Source organism: Halichoerus grypus, chromosome X, assembly GCF_964656455.1.
Source record: "Halichoerus grypus chromosome X, mHalGry1.hap1.1, whole genome shotgun sequence".
NCBI lineage: Eukaryota > Metazoa > Chordata > Mammalia > Carnivora > Phocidae > Halichoerus > Halichoerus grypus.
Genome location: NC_135727.1, coordinates 61,619,096 through 61,634,226, shown reverse-complemented (window position 1 = coordinate 61,634,226; position 15,131 = coordinate 61,619,096).

The following is a 15,131-nucleotide window of genomic DNA, read 5'->3' as shown; positions in this document are numbered from 1 at the left end:
AATTCTTCTTTAAATGTTTAGTAGAATTCCTCTGGGAGGCCATCCAGCCCTTGGCTCTTGTTTATTGGGGGATCTTTGATTACTGATTCAATTTCTTTGCTGGATATGGGTCTGTTCAGGCTTTCTATTTCTTCCTGTTTCAGCTTTGGTAGTTTATATGTTTCTTCCAGTTTGCCTAATTTGTTGGCATATAATTGCTCATAATAGTCTCTTATAATTTTGTTTCTGTGGTGTTATTTGTGATCTTTCCTCTTTCATTCATGATTTAATTTTTCTCTTTTCTTTTACCAATCTTAGGGTTAGGGGTTTAGCAATCTTATTAATTCTTTCAAAGAACCAGCTCCTAGTTCATTGATCTGTTCTACTTTTTTTTTTTAATCTCTATATCATAGATTTCTGCTCTAATCTTTATTTATTTTTTCTTTTCTCCTGCTGTATTTAGGTTTTATTTGCTATTTCCAACTACTTTAGGTGTAAGGTTAGGTTGTGTATTTGAGACTTTTCTTGTTTCTTGAGAAAGTCCTGTACTGCTATATATTTCCCTCTTTGAGCCACCTTTTCTGCATCTCAAAGGTTTTGAACAGTTGTGTTTTCATGTTTATTTGTTTCCATGTATTTTTTTTTTATTTTTTCTTTAATTTCCTGTTTGACTCATTCATTCTTTAGTAGGATGCGTTTTAGCCTCCATATATTTAAGCTTTTTCCAAATTTCCTCTTGTGGTTGAGGAGAAGTTTCAAAGCACTGTGGTCTGAAAATATGCAGGGAATGATCCCAGTCTTTTGGTACTAGTTGAGACCTGATTTGTGACCCAGTATGTGAACTATTCCGGAGAATGTTCCATGTGCACTCAAGAAGAATGCATATTCTGAAAAAAAAAAAAAAAGAAGAAGAATGCGTATTCTGATGCTTTAGGAAGGGATGCTCTGAATATATCTGTGAAGTCCATCTGGTCCAGTGTGCAATTCAAAGCCCTTATTTCCTTGTTGATCTTCTGCTTAAATGATCTGTCCATTTCTGAGTGGGGTGTTAAAGTCCCCTACTATTATTGCATTATTATCAGTCAATTTCTTTAAGTTTCTTATTAATTAGTTTATATATTTGGCTGCTACCAAGTTTGGAGCATAAATATTTACAATGGTTAGATCTTAGATCTTCTTCTTGGATAGACCTTTTTATTATGATATAGTGTCTTTCTTCATCTTTTATTATAGTCTTTGGTTTAAAATCTAGGTTGTCTGACAAAGAATTGCTATTCCAGCTTTCTTTTGATGTCCATTAGCATGATAAATGGTTCTTCACCCCCTCACTTTCAATCTGGAGGTGTCCTTGGGTCTAAAATGAGTCTCTTGTAGACAGCATATTTATGGGTCTTGTTTTTTAATCCAATCTGATAACCTATGTCTTTTAATTGAATCATTTAGTCTATTTACATTCAGATTAATTATTGGAAGATACGAATTTTGTGCCATTGTATTACCTGTAAAGTTGCTGTTTCTGTGGATTGTCTCTGTTGCTTTCTGGTCTTTGTTACTTTTGGTCTCTGTCTCCACTCAAAGGATCCCCTTTAATATTTGTTCAGGGTTGGTTTAGTGTTCAGAAATTCCTTGAGTTTTTGTTTGTCCTGAAAACTCTTTATCTCTCCTTCTATTCTAAATGACAGCCTTGCTGGATAAAATATTCTTGGCTACATATTTTTCCCATTTAGCACTTTGAATGCATCATAACAGTCCTTTCTTGCCTGCCAGGTCTCTGAGAAGAGATCTGCTTTCAGGCTTATCTTTCTCCCCTTGTAGGTTAAGGACGTCTTGTCCCAAGCTGCTTTCAAGATTTTCTCTTTGTCTTTGAAATTTGCAAGCTTCACTATTATATGTGGAGGTGTTGACCTATTTTTATTAATTCTGAGAAGGATTCTCTGTGCCTCCTGGGCTTGAATGCTTGTTTCTTTCTCCAGATTTGGGAAGTTATCAGCTATAATTTCTTCAAATAAACCTTCTGCCACTCTCTCCCTCTCTTCATCTTCTGGGACCACTATTATCTGGATATTATTTTGCTTTATGGAATCTCTGAGTTCTCAAAATCTCCCTTCATGACCCAGTAGTTGTCTTTCTCTCTACTTTTCAGCATCCTTATTTTCCATCATTTTATCTTCTATATCACTGACTCTCTCTTCTGCCGCATTTATTCTTGCTGTTAGAGTCTCCATGTGGGATTACACCTCAGTAATAGCATTTTTAATTTAGGCCTGACTAGGTTTCAGTTCTTTTATTTCTACAGCAAATGATTCTCTAGTGTCTTCTCTGCTTTTTTCAATCCTAGCTCATATCTATATAATCATTGTTTTAAATTCTAGTTCAGACATCTTACTTACCCACATTGATTGAATCCCTGGCAATGAGCACTACTTCTTGTTCTTTCTTTTGGGATGAATTTCTCTATCTCATCATTTTTTCCAGAAAAGAATAGTAGAAAGAGAGTGAAAAGACAACAATAACAACAAAACAACAGAAAAAAAAAACAAAACAAAACAGAAAAAACCAGAAGAAAACAAAACAAAACAAAAGAAGAAAAAATTAAATAAGAAACAAAACAAAACAACAAAAAAACTTGATCCTGGGTATATTTTGGTCTGCTTGGTAAAGGAAACTAGATCCCAAATTAGCAAAGAAAGAAAAACTTTGTGTATATATATATATATATGTATATATATATATATATGATAAATTTAACATATATATGTTTTTTATTTGTATATAATGAAATATGAAAAATATGAAAGGGAACCAAATATAAAAATATATAATGTATATATAAAAACAAATGTATATAAAAATAATGTATATATAAATAAAAAATGAAAAATGAAAAACAATTGAAAAAATAAGAAAATATTTGAAAAAATAAAACTGAAAGATTAAAGTATATATATATATATATATATATATATATATATATATATATATATATAAAGCATGAATGCTATAAAGTGTTTTTCCCGATAGGTGAAGCTTTGCAGTTCTCTATGATCAGTAAACTTGGTGTGATCCAGTTTTTCCTGCTGGTCTTCTGATTGGAGGGACATTTTGGTCTGATTCTTAAGTGCCATTGCCCTTTTGGAAATATGCCTCCTTTGCCAGGGGGCTGCTTTCAGTGTAAGTTGCTCCACATTGCACTATGTGACATTGTTTTGCTCCCTGAAGTCTTTCAGCACCAATGGGTTGGATGAAAATTGTTGTGCCTAGCTCTCTAGCCCTGGAAGTGAAAGTTCACTCCCCCCACTCTTCAGTGAGCCCTCACAGAAAAGCAGTCAATCACTCCTGTTTCCCTGGTTTCTGTCCAACTCTGTGTTCATCCAACCTGTGACTGAACGTTTTTATCTCAGGCACCTGACTGTGTTTCAAGTCTCCAAATTTTATAGACTCCTGTGATACAGACCTGTGTTGTTCCTCCTGGGGAAGGGAGGGGATCTCGCCATGCTTCCGCCTTTGGATGGACCCCTGCCAGGAGAGTGATTGCACAACTGTGCAGCAGTTCACAGTTTATGGCAACAAAGACCAGAAAGCCAGCACCTAGACTCACTGCTTTCACCTGGCTTTCCTGCTCTGATGCCTGGGAACTCTGCCGCACTCAGGTACCCCTGTTCTTCTTGTGACCCTGGGAATTCTGAGACCATGCTGTCCCACCTGGGATTCCACCCCACTTTGCCACCTGAGCACCTTTAAGCCAGGGACATCTCCTGTTGCAGACTTCTGAAAGTTCCAATTTTGTGCTCTGCTTCTTATAATACTTTGTGGTAGCTTCCTTAAGCCAGCTCCCTTCCCTCAGCTGTATCCTTCAATATATCTCCTCAGATTCAAGTATCTGCACCTCCTACCTTACAAAAAGTGGTCACTTTTCTATTTGTAGAAATGCAGCATTTTTTCTCAGATCTCTGATTGATTTTGCAGGTGTTCGGAACGAATGATAACTATCTAGCTGAATTCCAGTGACCAGACAAACTAGTGTCCCCTACTCCTATGCCATCCTAACTCCTCCCCAAAATATTAATATTCTTTATGCTTGGGATTAAATAAATTATATTATTTAAGTTACTATTTTTTAAAGATTTTATTTTTAAGTAATCTCTACACCCAACATGGGGTTTGAACTCACAACCCTGACATCAAGAGTCTCAGGCTTTATAGACTGAGCCAGCCAGGCACCCCTTATTATGTAAATTAAGCATATAGATTCCCAAATCTCTTTGGTAACTTGAAATCTGAAGTTTTGCTAAATTTAATCAAATGATGGAAATTTATGGATATTTAGATCATTTCCAAACAAGATAAAGTACTGAAAATTAGTTACTGAACATAAGCTTATCTACTTTTGACTACCTATTACAGAGAAACTAAAGATATTTGGGTCTATTAGTAAACATGGTTTGTATCATGGTGCAAAATTTATTATGAAAAAGCAATGCTTCTAGAATTTATAAAAGTATAAGCCAGTCAAGCCACATAATGCTAATATGACTCACAATTACTTATTTCTTAGTTTTTCCTAGAAAATAAGCTTTCTAAGGGTTAAGAATTCTAATTACTATATGTAACTAAAGCTACTAGAGACAATAAGAGAAACATCTTATGTAAGGGAAGTAAAATATGTGTTTTCAGTAAAAGATGTCATGAGGAATGAAAATTGATTTTTTTGAGGAAAAATAGTTGTGGAAAATTTGTGAAATAGGAATTTTGGGAAAGGAATTTTATGTGTGGTCATGACTGACTAAGATTGGAATTACTAAAGTTTAATGTCAAAAGTAAGCTGCTGAAAGTTAGGATTTGTTTTTCACTTTGTTAAAAATACAAATTATGGTGGGATTGTTTTCTTTTTGGAATTTTGGTCTGCTTTTGAGAAGGTTGTGAATGTTTCTTTACCTTTTAAGTGATATGTCTAGAAAACAAAAAGTCTGTGTTTTCTATATACTGTATTTGTATAGGTATATAAGTGTTCTAGACATTATGTGAAATTCCCAGAAATCTGGTATGTCCTGATATAATGTATTCACTCATAATTATTCTTATCTTTGAAATTGTTGTCATCAAAATTGAGGCTCAAATTAAAGTACTGAACATGAGTATTAAGAAAATGCCCTAGCTGTCTTTTATGCAAAGACAGCAACAACAAAATCTATAGTTTGTGGCACATGTGGGTGAAGTCCACTCTGCTTCTGCAAGAAAATGACCATTGTTGCCAGACTTTTGCCATCCTGATATCCTTGTAACATGGTAAAATTTGCTCCTGAACCAGACAAATTAAGATGAGTAAATGATGGCTGTAAATTAGACAAGCTGCTGGGGCTATGGGAAATCCAAGATAACTCTTTGGTTCTTCCCAGCTTCCCTACAAACCTTTTTTTTTTTTTCTTTTTGTGTTTATTCACCTACCATAGTGCATTTAAGAGAATCAAATTATGAATAGACATTTTTTGGGGAAATTTCTATAAAACTGCTAAGTCTACCAGCAATGTCTGACATATCAGATCCAAAATCTTGGAAAAACTGTTTTTGTTCTCAGATCCCTCAGACCTCCATCTGGAATTTTGAACATCTGCAGTTGGTTTCATTCAACTGATAGTATAGGTTATTAATATGTAATTGTTATTGTATGTTTTCTGTATGGGTTGACGATTTCCTCTGATGCAAGGCTGATATGGTCACAGTGGTATGCAAACTATCAGAAAATATGTTTCCCACTTGGGGTATATCTTCCATATCTCCAAGGATCAAGGAAACTTCTTTTCTGGACAAATCATACGGGTCTTAATGAAAACCTTGCAAATTTCTTCACATTATCACTGTCCCTAACATCCTCAATAATTAGGCAAGATTGAGAGAACTAATGGGATTCTCAAACTTAAATTTTCTAAACTTGCTGAAACTACTGGACTTCTGTGGCCTAAGGTATTGCCTTTGGTCTTGATGACTGTTTACAGTAGAACCTTTGGAAAATGTAAACTCACTCCACATGAGATAGTCACTGGCATATCAATGTATATTGGTATACAATCTTCTGCTGATCCCTTGTTGACTCATGCTAGTATGATCAGCTACTGTTAAGTCTCTAATGTCTTATACTCAAGACTATCTTCAACAGCTTTAGGAAGACTTCAAATATCCAATTCAAAATATTCTGTTGGTCACAGTCTAGAGCCTGGTGTTTGATATTCTGGAAGCACCATCAGAGAAAGACAGCTCTTGAGCCCCATTGGAAGAGACCTTACCAAGTTCTCCTAAGGGACACTGTTGCTATATTAGATGGTATTAAACCTTGTGTACATATAACATAGCTAAAGAAGGCTCCAGCTAACATCTGGCCCTGTGCTGAAGACCTCTGAATCAAATAGATGAGGAAGAGAAGTAATTGACATTGAGATAGACTGCTTCCACCCAAGACAATGGATCGAGATTTCATACTTCAAATAAGCATGAATACTTTTCTCATTCTTTTCCATTCTTTTACTCTGGCATTGGCCTAGAAATATAAGACCCTCATCTGTATCTCCAGGCCATTAGTAAGGGAGGTAAACTCTGGAATTTAGAACAACCTTTTATCTTAGGCTAGGAGAAAATCTAACTACATTCAATTGATCATCTCCTGAATTTGCATCATCAAGTCAGAAAGGACCAATCAAGAATCATTCATGATTCAGGATTCACTCCTTTTGGCAGGGTCCCTATTTTCTTGGTTAGGAATAAATGTTAATGAGGCTGTGATCAGGAACTTCTCCTTAATTCTTGAAATTATTACATAATGTGCTGCTAAAGCAATACTGGCCCAGCAAATATCCTTAGACTCTCTGGTGAAAACTGTTCTTAAAAATAGGATAGCTCTTAGGGCTCCTGGGTGACTCAGTCATTAAGTGTCTGCCTTCAGCTCAGGTCATGATCCCAGGGTCCTGGGATTGAGCCCCACATTGGGCTCCCTGCCCTGTGGGAAGCCTGCTTCTCCCTCTCCCACTCCCCCTGTTTGTGTTCCCTCTCTCGCTGTGTCTCTCTCTGTCAAATAAATAAATAAAATCTTTAAAAAAATAGGATAGCTCTTGAATATCTTTTAGCTGAGCAAGGAGGCTTCTGTGCAATGGCCAATGCCACCTACTGTACCTGGATCAACACTTCTGGCAAACTTGAAACTCATTTACATAAGATCTCTAAGCCATTTGACTTGAAGGGGAGATTCCTCCAATAGAGTCTCTCTTCATTTATTCGATTTTGATTGGTTTGGGTCTTGAGAATTATGGCTCCAAAGTCCATTCTGAACATTGGGAATTATCCTGTTTATAATCTTTCTGGTAAGCTGTATCCTCTCAAAAGCTTTGAATGCATGCCTGCAGCAACTAACTATTAAGCAGATGATCTCCCTAAAACTGAAGCATCAGAGAAGCAAAGAAAATTACTAACTTAAAGAATATGAACCTGACACTGTAATCTGTGAATATCACAGAGGTGAAGCAAAAATGTCATTACCTATGATACCACACATAGGAATAACAAAAACTTCAAGAATTTCAGAGAGGTAGCTGATAATGGTGCTAAATGCCTTAAATTTTGATTACATCTCTCAGTTGAACTGAGACTTGTGATATAAAAAAAAAAAAAAAATTGTAAAAAAAAAAAAAAAAGGCCTAATATATAGTTACTTAGGCCAAGTCACCAAACCAGGGCTTAATACATAACCTAATTGCAGTTTCAACCTCCCCCAGAAATGTAGTCTTAACTGGTCATTCAGGAATTCTCTGATCAGTACTGATGAGGTAATTCATCATATGGGCCCTTTCTATTCCCCAAAGGAAGATTCTTTCTTTTCCCTTGCTAATAACTTCTTACCCTACTCTCCTTCCTATAAGAACCTTCAATTGTTTACAACTGCTGGGAGCTTCCCTGTACTTGTCAGATGGTATGCTGCCTGATTCACAAATCACTTAATAAAGCCAATCTGATTTTCAAATTTACTTGATTGAATTTTATTTTCTAACAGACCTTAAGCAAGTTAATTAACCTAATCTCAGTTTTCTTATATACAAAGGGAATTACTTACCTTAATTATCATTGTCATTATCATTATCCACATATTAATCATCAGCATTTTTTTCTATTTAAAAATATGGTGGTCCTAGAGGTTTGAACACATTCTCATTGAACCAATTACAAAATTGCTAATTAGTAGCCTGTATTTCAATTTGACTGTGTAAATTTAAATAAAGATTTGAGAAAATCAACATAGTCCTAGAATAAAATTGAATATTATTTTTAAGTTTATGGACTATATGCCCAAAATAGGTCAACGATTTAATTCTTCACGAGGTATAAAACATGTAGTAAAAGAGCAGAAAAATGGACATCATTGAATACTGGTTATCAGTAGTAAATTTGTACAGTATTTATAGAAAACAATTTGAAAATATAAATTAAGAGTTTTAATAATGTTTATAAACTTTGTCCAACTAATTCCCTTTTCAGGACTCTATCTTAAGAAAATTATCAGAAATATACTCACAAACCTGTGCTTTGAAAATAGCAAAAGAAAGTCATAAATGGGGCACCTGGGTGACTCAGTCGTTAAGCGTCTGCCTTCTGCTCAGATCATGATCCCAGGGTCCTGGGATCGAGCCCTGCATCGGGATCCCTGCTCAGCTGGAAACCTGCTTCTCCCTCTCCCACTCTCCCTGCTTGTGTTCCCTCTCTCACTGTGTCTGTCAAATAAATAAATGAAATCTTTAAAAAAAAAAGAAAGTAATAAATAATCTAAGTATTTATCAATAGAAAAATGATTAAATAACTTAAAATATATGAATATAGTGAAACAATGTGTAATTATAAAATCACGGTGTTAAATATTTGCAGATATGAAAAAATGCTCGTATTGTTATTTGAAAAGGTTATAAAACAATATATATAATATGACCCTAATTTTATAAAAATTAAACAAGACCATACATACAGTTTTAAACACACACGCACATGCACACACATACAGGGGAAAGAAATCTTACAACGTTAACTTATCTGTCGATATTGTGATGGGATTACTAAGGATTTCAGGTATGTTTTATCTATGTACTTTCCTCCATATTTGAAATTTTCTATTCTAAATATATGTTTCTGCAATAATCAGAAAAGGGATTAACTTTAGAATATTCAGACATTTTTCTAATATTTTGTCTGAAACTCTGAACTTGGTGGCAACACTGGCACCATCTATATCACCATGTAACTATTTCAAATCTTTTTTGAGCACTGATGACTACACCTGATACACTGAATTCCTCGAATCAACAAAAACATCTTTACAAGTCTTTAATTTAGTGTTTACATAAGTGATTAAAACACATTCTTGTGGCATAGTTGAAACTATGTTGATGATTTACTGCTTGGATGTGTAAGTTTTCCAAATACATGTCTTATTATGGTAGATATATGTTTTGTAACTAGCAGAACCAGTAACAGAGACTGCAGTGATATGTACTGCTCATAATCTGGTTATCGCCTTCGTTTACCATATAAAATGCTCTGCTTAATTGCACAGTAGATAATACTAACTTCTGATGCCACTTTTTCAATGTTTGTTCCTTTTATCAACACTGTAATTGTTATTATAGAAAGTTTTATTATTTCAGACTTCACTGTAGTGAAGCTAATTTATAACATTCTTCAAACATTTTTTTTTATTATTGCTAATGATTTTCATTGAATTTTGAGCACTGACAGAATGTGCTTAGCACTTTCAACTTTCTCACATAGCTTTTGAACATGATTTGCATCTAATATCATTGGTGCAAAATGAACAAACCTTTTAGAATGTCTCCAGAGCAGTGATGGATGCCCCAGAAGTAATTGAATACAGAGATGTAAGATATCTAGTCTGGGAAGAGTAGAGCCCATGTATTGTGGATGGCTCATCCATCTTGAATCCCTGGGCAGTGCCATGTCACACACTCTTCTTAGGCCTACCCTGGGTGAAAGTGTTCTCAGGAGAGCACAAAGCTAGTTCCTAGGCTTATGGAAGTTTTTTAATTTGGTATTGTAAAAGTCATTGTATTCAGTGATTTCAGGATGACACAGTAAAATGTAAATTCAAATAAATCACCTTAAATATTCACTTCAATAAACTTTTAATTCACAAAAAAAGGAAAAGGGATAACTTTAAAACAAAAGTATACCATACAGAATTTGCTTTATGTAGTGCCAGAGTTTGCTCACCAGAAGTTTCAACTGTTCTTTGTTGTTGTATCTAAGTGCTACTATTTTTTATTATGTTATGCTAATCACCATACATTACATCATTAGTTTTTGATGTAGTGTTCCATGATTCATTATTTGCGTATAACACCCAGTGCTCCATGCAGAACGTGCCCTCTTTAATACCCATCACCAGACTATTTATGTCAATTGCCAGCTGTAAATTTAATCTTCTAGGACAGAAGCCACAAAACATTCTAGTTACAGGAGCAAGAGTTAACTTCAGTATAACAATGAAATTAGTCAATAGAGTGCAATGTCAAGGAGCATTAATATTTAAGCCCAGCTTCTAGCAGTTAGTAATCATTTAGTTTAGAGAAAATTACTTTTCTTCCTTAAGCCCCATTTTTCCCATCTGTAGAATGGGGCAGCTACATATTTCATTGGGTTGTTGTGAAAATTAAATGATATTATGCAGTAAGGCATTTAGCCCAGGGCCTATCAAATAGAAAGTCCTCAATAAATGTGATCTATTGGCTATTATTAACTGCATTTGCTTTCTGGACTTGACATTTTATTTCCCTGTACCCACACTCTGATGCAGCACAGCATCTTCGTACATAGTAGGCATTGAGCAAAATTATGTTTTAATCAATTATAGATAGCCAGTGTCATGAAAAAAGCACCAGCCTAAGAAACAAAATATGTGGCTTGTCATCATTTCCATATTTCCCAATTTGGTGTGTGACCCTAGACAAGCTATTTCTTATTTGTAGGCTTCAGTTTTACTTTCTTCTTTACTTTATACTGAAGGTGGCAGGTAACACCAATAGAAATTTTCTTAGGTCCTTGCCAATTTTGACATTTTATGAATCCTTGGCTTCTGACACTCCCATCAGCCTTTACAGCTAAACTACTCTAGTCTTTACAGGCCTGCTGCCTGCTTGCCATCTGTTGCTAACTTTTGGCCTGCTCCCACACCAGACATTCATGTGTGCCGTACTGCCTGTTTGCTTGGCTGCTGTCCCTGGAGATGTATCAGCCCCTCCTCAGTCCCCTTCCTTGCCTTGATCATTGAACCCTTATCTGCCCATATTCAATGCTGACAGATGTACAAAACATTGTAGAAGGAACAGTATGTTGAGGCCACATTCACCAGGGATGCATATATATTTTTTCCACAAACTTCCTTATTCTCTATCTATAACTACTCGTAGTAGCTAGATTAAATTATATATATATTATATATCCTTATATATATATATTTAAGGAGCACTACCATAACAGCAGCAGATTAATCTGCTGCTGTTATGGTAGTGCTCCTAAGATTGGCTTTCCCTGCTTCCCAAAGTTTTCCCATTATATTAATGGATCTCAACTACTAATGTTTCCAGAAAAGATCTTAGCTTACTGGGAAATAAAATAAATTTTCCAAGGAAGCAACTCCTTTCTCCTGAGCTGTGCTCAGCATACATACCACTTTTGTAGGTTTCCTTCATTCCACTTCTAGTGTGGCTAAAGAACCTTCAATCCCTTTTAATTCCTATTTGTTTATACCTAGTTCTATAAGGAGGTTATTCATGATTGTCACTTTGTCTTTAGGATTATTTTTTGTGGACTGTTTTAAGAAAAACAAAGTTTAAAGTCTCTTTGTGTAGCCAAGTCCATTATTTTCTGATCACAGACTTTTTTTTTTTTTTTTACAAGAGTGCTTGCTTTTATTTCTGACTAATGCAAATTATCTAAAGTTAAAAAGATTGTATTGGTGAGGTAGGTATAAGCATACTAATACTTTTACAAAGCTTTATTTTTTATCAGTATTTTCTTAGGTAGAAAAAAACTAGTTATATCATTTTTATAATGTTCTTTGGAACATCTGATCACCAGGCAATCAATTACATTTGATCCATGCTCAATCAAATTTGTTTCACATACACCAGAATAATCATTGGAATCAGATTGGCCATATACAGACTTCACTATTGATTTAGTACAAATCAACTAGAAAATAGTTGATATAGTTTTGCAGATAGAATTTGTGTTTGTTTATAAAATCTATAAGAAAAAAATAAAAACATCAAATTCCATAAAATCCTTTATTACCTCTAATCTGCTGGTTATAAATCAGCTTAAAAAAAAAAAATCTCACCGGAAGTAATGAGAGTTTCTAGAAAAACACTTCCTGTACCAGTATATTAAAATGAACAAAATTAAAGGTCATTATTCAACTGTTTGTAAGCATATGATAGCAGAAACATTACAGAGCTAATTTACTGGGAGGTGGGCCAACTATTTTCTCATTGGTTTTCTTGCCATGTTCTTCATAATAGTCTCCAAAACAAACCTTGGCTTGTTAGACTTGACTTCTTATTTCCATGTACCCCTATTGTAATCTATCACAGTGTCCCTATTAAATATATATGTATAAGCAAAAAATATATGAAAAATTAATGAAAAGTCAATATGCCTTTAATAATTTATTTCTACAATTTCACACCTCACATGTATAAAGTATAATATAAAATGGAAACAAGATGCAACTCTTTGATTTATTGCAAGATTTAAGTTCTATACTTAGTATAAGACAGGTTTTTCTATGAGCCATTGCATGGTCAGAAACTCAGCCATTAGCAAGCAAAACAGAAGATCAGGCCTAAGTAAATCAAATTATTTTAGACCAGAGTGTCATAATAAAAAAAATCCACAACAATGGTTCTCAAATATTACATTTTAACAAATTACAACTGTTTTTGTTTTTACCACTGTTGTTTATAAAAAGTTTAGATTACTAGTCTTCAATGCTAGAGATTCTGACTGACAATAAGTTTTGAGTAAGATTTATATATTTATTTTTAAGAAGCACACCTAGGTCATTATGATACTTGTGCTTTTTGTGCCATATTTTGAGAAACATTATTTTATGCATTGAAAACTAGTTTAAATAACATGCAATCAGAATAAATAACTTATTTTTTACATTAAGAATTGTGTCACTTTAAAGTAACTTGAGGCACTGTCACCCACCCTATCAATTATTTTCAAACTTCAGGACACATCAGAGTCATCTGTAGTGCTTGTTTACAATTGTGAGTTTGGGGGAATAAATCTCAGAATATGGAAGTCAGTAGGGTTAATGTTGGGCCCCTAATCTACATGTGAATGCAGGTGGCCTGGGCACATTTTTCTAGAATAGTGTTTTCCATGCCTTTTGCTGAATGGGAGCTGGGAGGAAGTGTAGACAAGAAAACAGGTACAAAATGCAATTTCTCACTAACAAACCGATTAAATAAGCAGATGTTAGAGCCAAAAGGGAGGGAAATAGACTGACTTAAAGAAAGGGTTTTTAAGAAACTCCCTTCAAATGGATTTTTGGTGCAGTCTAAAGGACAGCTACTAAATACCATGTTCAGCAAAATTCTTAAAAGTGACTCAGAGGCCCTCCAATGAAGATGAAGTTGCTAACTATATCAAATAAAAATACAGGATGCCCAGTTAAAGTTGAATTTCAGATAAGAAACACATAACTTTTAGTGTAAATATGCCCCATGCAATATTTGTGATATGTGATACTAAGAAGGTATTAATATTCTTTTTTACTTTGAATTAATTTAATTTCTTCAAAACCAAAAACAATGACATGAATAATTAAATGAAAATATGATGTTTATTTATAATTATACAGCAGTGTAACACATAATAAATATTTTCTGTAAATGACCCAAATTTTAAAATAATTTTTTATTTGAAATTTTAAGGAAAAATTTATTCTGCCATAACCTTGTAATAACATCATATTGGGGACCAAAAAAAAAAAAAAAGAAAACAAATCTGATTGTGTTCTGATTTGTCATTTCTTACTTATTTTGGTAAAATTTTTGAATTAAAAGTAGTGAATTAATTCAAGAAATCCTGCATTACACCAGATTTAGACAATAACATTGTATAAATGTTTTATTTTCTGCTCACTCAGCTATAAGAATGAAGTGCTAATAGTGATAAATACTAGGAGGTTATGCTAATGACTTGTAAACCACCTTGCAAGTATCAAACAATAAAATGTTATAAAAATAAGAGTGTCGCTTTTATATTTTCAAGAAACTCAAATTGCCCCCTTCCCTTTACCAGGACTTAAAAAATAAATGTGTTAGCAAACAAATGCATGTTTAATTGTGAAAGCATGTCTAACTATGGAAGAAAGATTTATTAAAAGTGCTCTGGCAAATGATGACATCATGTTACATATATTGGGGAAAACGGAATATGGTACCCAATATTGAAGTAATTTATTTTGTAAAAAGAAATACAATTTCTTTTTCTTTTTTTTATATTTTATATTTTATTTTATTATGTTATGTTAATCATGGAACACTACATCAAAAACTAATGATGTAACGTATGGTGATTACAATTTATTTTTCACTCTCATTTAAAAATTTTTAATTCCATTATAGTTAACATACATTGTTATATTAGTTTTATATTAGTTTTCCAACACTTCTTTTTTTTTTTTATTTTAAATTTTTTTTTTTTAAGATTTTATTTATTTGCGAGAGAGAGAATGAGAGACAGAGAGCATGAGAAGGAGGAGGGTCAGAGGGAGAAGCAGACTCCCTGCTGAGCAGGGAGCCTGATGTGGGACTCGATCCCGGGACTCCAGGATCATGACCTGAGCCGAAGGCAGTCGCTTAACCAACTGAGCCACCCAGGCGCCCAGTTTTCCAACACTTCTATAAATTATTCAGTGATCATCGAGTTAAGTGCACTCAAAAAAAATAAGTGCAAAAAAAATAAAAAATAAAGAAGTGCACTCTTAATCCCCTTCACTGATTTTTTTTTTTTTTTTTAAGATTTTATTTATTTATTTGACAGAGAGAGACACAGTGAGGGAGGGAACACAAGCAGGGGGAGTGGGAGAA